General features: G+C 39.0%; 1 non-coding gene across 1 annotated transcript; it reads left to right on the forward strand.

Annotated features, from left to right (window-relative positions):
- The first annotated feature begins 5,640 nt into the window (after positions 1–5,640).
- On the forward strand, positions 5,641–5,714 carry LOC120888795 (small nucleolar RNA SNORD107). The gene has a single exon (XR_005732480.1). It is a non-coding gene; the product is annotated as a small nucleolar RNA SNORD107 (small nucleolar RNA).
- The last annotated feature ends 314 nt before the right edge of the window (positions 5,715–6,028 follow it).

The raw sequence follows: 6,028 nt of genomic DNA on the forward strand, positions 1-6,028 counted from the left end.
ACAGGGTCTCACTGAGTTGCTTAGTACTTTGCCTTTGCTGAGGCTGGCTTTGAACTCTTGATCCTCCTACCTCAACTTCCCAAGACACTGGGATTTACAAGCATGCATTAACACACCCAGCTCTAAGTTCACTTTTAATCAAAGAAATGATGAATAAAACAATTAAATACCATTTTTGATAACTAGATGAAAAAAAGCTCTTTTTCCTTTTTTTTTTTTCTGATAGTAAGCCTGGCAAAGGCAGAGTGAATAAAAATGTATTTTGATACAAATTTTCTGGAAAATAATTTGGGAATATGTATTAAAAAATTTAAAGATGAGCCTGGTATGGTGGTGCAAATCTGTAATCCCAGCAATTTAGGAGGTTGAGGCAAGAAGATCATGAGTTTGAGGCCAGACTGAGCAATTTAGTGAGACCCTGACTCAAAATACAAAATATAAAGAGTTGGGGGTGTGGCTTAGTGGTAGAGTGCCCCTGGGGTTCAATCCCCAGTACCAAAAATAAAATAAAGTTTTAAAGATGCTTATGCTCTTTGACATAAGAGTTCCACTCTTGAGATATAATTGAAAGTGTCTTATGCAATGTTATTTATCTTAACAAAATACTAGAAACAGTTTAAAAACCCAAGAGTAAATAAAATTGAATCCAAGAATTAATAAAAATTAGCATTGCTAGACAATAGACATTTATGTATACTTTAACATTATGTTAATGGAATTAGAAAAAGTAACATGGCTAAATACTTTTTATATATAAAAGTAAAAGTAACAGGTATTTATAAGACAGACATTTATGTAAACATGTACATATGCAGAGAAAAGTTACCAGAAAGAAATATAGCAATATGTTAGCAAGAACTAATTCTGGATAGTAATTTCTTCATACTTCTATGCATTTTTGAGTTTTAGCAATGATAATCTACGGCAAGTTAACAGAATGTGTATATCTTAAAGACATTTTGTTGCTAAAGAGAAGCAAAGAAGCCAAGCACAGTGGCACATGCCTGTAATCCCGGTGACTAGGGAGCTGAGGCAGGAGGTTCCCAAGTTCAAAGTCAGCCACAACCACCTAGTGAGGCCCTAAGCAACTTAATGAGACTCTGTCTCAAAATTTAAAAAAAAAAAAAAAGAATAAAAAGGGGTGGGGATGTGGTTCAGTGGTTAAGTGCCTTGGGTTCAATCTTGCTACCAAAAAGAGAGAGAGAAGGAATGGAAGGGAGCGTGGAAGAGAAAAGAAAAGGCAGAAGGAGGTCTTTCAGGCGAGAGACATTTGAAAGCTGCATGCTTTGGGAAAAAGAAAAAGGAGGCTGAGGAATAGGAGGCTCTCGTTGGGGCCTTGGGTCCTGGGTCACAGACTTGAGGAGAGCAGAGGGGAGCGCTCAGTCCACTGAGGCCTGGAGGAGGCAGATTCAACAAGTGAGTCCACAGAGGTAAGGAGGTGGAGAGCCTCTTGCCTTAAAGGGGTAACAGCTGAATTCCTCTACTCAGGGTCTGAATGGGGCTTCAGAGAAGCACAAAGCTTTGGAATAGACACTGAGCAGAAAGGAGAGCATTCTTGTGCTGCCTTCTCTCCAGAATATGCCTCTTGTTCATATTCCTCAAATCAATGATTGGTACTAGCGATTCTACTGACCAATAAGGTTTTCATAACTCACTCCCTTCAGCATCTTGTGAATCTGTTTTCTCTCCATCTTCTCCCTGTACTGCTGCAGGAGTTTTCTAACAGTTCTTTCTAGGCTCATTTGTTTCCTCCTACCCCCAGCCCATCCATTATGCTGCTGCCAGATCCAGCTTCCAAAAATCCAATTAGGGAGTCTGTTATGACACTTTTTAAAAGACTCTGATTGCCTTTAGGATAAGATCCAAATCCTTCTGCAGGATACATAAGGCACTTTTTAAATTTCGTTCTTGTACATTCACAACTTTATTTTTTCTCATCGTTTACTGTCCTCCCTCCCTTCCTTTCTTCTTTTCTTCCTTCCATTCACAAATGCCTACACGTTGGCCACTGTGGAGGCTAGGTGCTGGGGAGGGATACAAAGAGTCTAGACATGGTGCCTGTGCCAGAGAAACTTCAAAGTCTAGTGAGGGAATAGACAAAAATAAAAGTGATAAATGTTTAGATCTTCAAAATACATATAAGTGAATACAGAACGGAACAAATGTCAGTTCTCCAAGGCAGGAGTTAGAGAGAGAGAGAGAGAAGAGTCAGGGAAAGTTTCACAGAGGATATGACCCTCAAAGTGAATCTTGAAAGGGAAGAATTATTTTTTTTTTAAATTCTCCTCCTCTTCCTCCTCCTCCTCTTCCACCTCTTCTTCCACTTCCTTTTCCTTCTCCTGCTCCTTCTCAGATGGTATTTCAGGTAGAGACACTTTCAGGAGCAGAGGTATGACACTGGGTGTGGTGTTTGTGGCCCTGTGTCACTTGATACACCTGGGGAACAGAGTACAAGACTGTGTGTGTGTGGGGGGGGGCAGTGTAGGAGAATGTGGTGGTGTGAAGAAGGAAGCAGGGACCAGGTGGTGGAGTTCTGGACTGTTATGCTTTGGATGTTGGGTGTTCCCCAAAAGCTCACGTGGACAATGCAGGACAGTTCAGAGGAGAAATGATTGGGTTGTGAGAGTCCTAACCTAATCAGTGATTTAATCTCTTGATAGGGATTAATGGTAACTGAAGTGGTAGAGTGTGGTTGGAGAAGGTGGAAATTAGGGTGTAGCTTTGGGTATATATTTGTATCTGGAGAGCGGAGTCTCTCTCTGCTTTCTGATCACTGTGATGGAGCTTCTCTCTGCCATCCTCTCCTGCCATGATGTTCGGCCTCACCTTGAGCTCTAAGGAATGGAGCTGGCCTTCTCTGTACTAAGACCTCTGAAACCGTGAGCCCTGGGATAAACTTTTTCTCCTCTATAGTTGTTCTGGTCAGATCTTTTAGTCACAGTATGGAAAAAACTAACTAAACATAGTCATTATCCTGAAGGCAATGGAAAATAATTGACAGATTTTAGATAGTGGAACAACATGAGATTTGGGACTTGAAAAGACCAAGTTGGCTGCAGAATGGAGGGGGATCTGAGGGAGTGCAAGACACTACAGGCAGTAAGGCTGCTTTGGAGGCTGTTGTTTAGAGGAGAGATGATGAGGGCTTATAGATTTGAATTATGGAGAGAAAGTGGGTGTTTTGGATATGCTAAGGGGAGTCCCTGACTTAAGATGTGTTGACTTGAAAATCAAGGGTTGAATGTTTTCTCTCGTCTGGAAGCTAGAGCAAAATAAAGGTAAAAGGGTGAGGAATTGAATATCATAAAGATATAGGGAAGATCAGTGGAGTAGAAGGAAGAGATCAACAGAGGAGGAGGAGAGATGGGAAAGGGGAGGAAATACAGAAAAGAATTTAACAAAATCACACTACGTGCATGGGTAAATACTCCACAGTGAATTCCACCTTTAGGTATATGTATAAATCACCAATCTAAATAAATAAATAAGTGAAAGGAAGACGATCAGAGGAAGAACAGGGGGAGGGAGGAGGGAAGGGAAGAGGGGAGACCAGAGAATGAAATGGAATAAATCAAAGTCCATGAATGTATGACTTTGTCATAATGAACCCAACTATTATGAGTAATTATTATGCTCTAATAATAAAAGATGTTTTGACTTTATAATGGTGTGAAAACAATACCTACTCAGTAGAAACCATACTTGAATTTAGATCTTTTCCCAGGTGAACAATATGCTGTGGGATACTGTCCTGTGATGCTGGGCAGTGGCAGTGCCACAGGTCAGTGAGGGTGGACAGTGATCCTCTACAGTGTGCTGTGTTGCTAAGCTATGATAAGGTGGGCTGGGTGTATTAGATGCATTTTTTACTTTCAATATTTTCAATATTTGAGTGTTTATTTTTGGGAGTTTATATAACAATTTTTAATAATGGCCATGTTTAATAGCTATCTTAGAAACTTGCTTGAATTTTAATAATTGAGCTGATATGAGCTGCTCTAGTACACCAATGTGACTGTCCCTTTATCTGTGGTCATTCAGGCTCAGCTGCTGGCACCAACCTTATTCCTAAGCAATGCTTCTTGATGAAGCACTGCTCTAATCTTTGTGTTCCAGTTCCTCAGTACTCATGGTTCTGCTTTGTTTTTACAGAACATTTCCCACCGATATCACCATTCTCACAGAAACTTCTTTTTATTCTGAATACTATTTACCCTCTGAATGGAAGTACTAGTTTCTCTCTGACTCCCTTTTAAGATAGGGTGGATCAAGCTGTGCCAGCTCTGTACTGCACAGGGCCACGGTGGAGTGGAGACTGTTGCTTAGGCTATTATAGGCTATATTGCTTCCAATTGCTTACCTGTCCCACTACTGCTTGACTAGGTGCCCTAATGTTTGGACCTCCTTTAACTATAGCATGTGACTCTTTTCTGCTTATCCTCTTAGCTTTTGATCTACTTTTGGACTCAAGATTTAATATTTTGTTTGCTTTGTTCATGATCTGTTTGCAGGACTGCCTTACTTTGACCTGGCCAACCAACTCAAATCCAAATTCTGATAAATAGAAACATGAGAAAGTCAGCTGATTTAAGTAGATGTTACTATTCTATCAATATCTGCCAATAGTTGCAAAGAACATGAATCCTGGAGATTCAAGACTGCTAAGAGCTTAAGTGCTTAGGTTAAAATAATGGAGCAAATGAATTAAACAAATGGTAGTTCAAAAAGGGTTCAGAAGAGATTGGGTAAACACATGGGTCTTTTATGGATTGAGTTTCTCCCATAGGAAAGACTTATGAGCTAAATTCATATTAAGCACTACATGATTTTGAAATAAGAGACACATACTTATGTGTAGTTTACTTATTTGCTATGTGAAACTAATGAAATGAAAACTTTTTATCAAGAAAAAAGGTTTGGCATTTTTTTCTTAGTGTTCAATATGTCAACACTGGTAACTTAATGTTGATAGAAAACTAAATAGATTTCAGCTTTGAATATCCTAGAATAATCAAGGAATCAACTAGAGAAGAGCCATAAGTAAAAGGAAAAGCATTTAAAAATTCACTTAGTTCCCTCAATGAGCGTGAAAAACTGGAGTTCCTAGGTGAGGAGCCATGTTCTCAGGTTGAGGTGAAGAATTGGGAAGTGTCTCAGGCTTCTTGGATGCTCTATCCTGCTGAGAGGTGACTGGGGTACTTCCTAGATCAGGAAAAGTTTTCTGTGCTTTTCACGGAACAGAATGAATTCTATGAACCTAGAGGTTTGCTGATTTTTTCACATGTCAAAAGAGCAGTTGTGTTCAATGGCAGCAAAGATCCACCCTGAAATAAGAAGTTGTGTTTCCAGCAAACATGCTGATTCTCAAATACTTCCAGTAGAAAGGGAAATATTAAATATTGTCCTGGAAAAGGTAGGCTTAAAATCAGATATTCCAAGAAATAAATAAAAACCAACTGATTTAAGAGAACTTTACTAAAGGGAAATAATTCTAAATAGAGTTGATTTCAGGGGCCATAATAATTATAATTTTTAAAATAAGGTTTCATCATTTGCATGCAAATGATATAGGGGATCTCGATGATAAGAGAGTTGGGAAAAGGCTTCCAAAGAGAATTTCCTCTGCAAGGATGTACCAGGAGTTCATGAGCACACAGGATATTGTCTGAACATAATGATTTCAAAATCTCAGCTTAAAGTGACACTCTAAAATAAATTTTAAAAGGAGAAAGAGGAGAAGAAGAAGAGTCTAGATTTAAATCAAAGCAGTATGGCTCCAGAATGGTAATATTTTTCCCTCTACTAAATGGAGCAATGGCACTGATTTGCTAAAAGAGGTTTTTCTTTATCTGATTATTCTAGTTATTACTTTTGAATTCAGAAAACTGATGAGCTAGGGCCTTTTAAAGGGCTAAGTCAGTGTGCCATTGGAAGCTAAGAATAAATTGCACTGTAGAACACTCTTTTCTTTGGAACATCAACTACTGACTCTTTTATAAGGGGAAAAGTACTAAACATATCATACTCG

This window comes from Ictidomys tridecemlineatus, chromosome 6, assembly GCF_052094955.1.
Source record: "Ictidomys tridecemlineatus isolate mIctTri1 chromosome 6, mIctTri1.hap1, whole genome shotgun sequence".
Classification (NCBI taxonomy): domain Eukaryota; kingdom Metazoa; phylum Chordata; class Mammalia; order Rodentia; family Sciuridae; genus Ictidomys; species Ictidomys tridecemlineatus.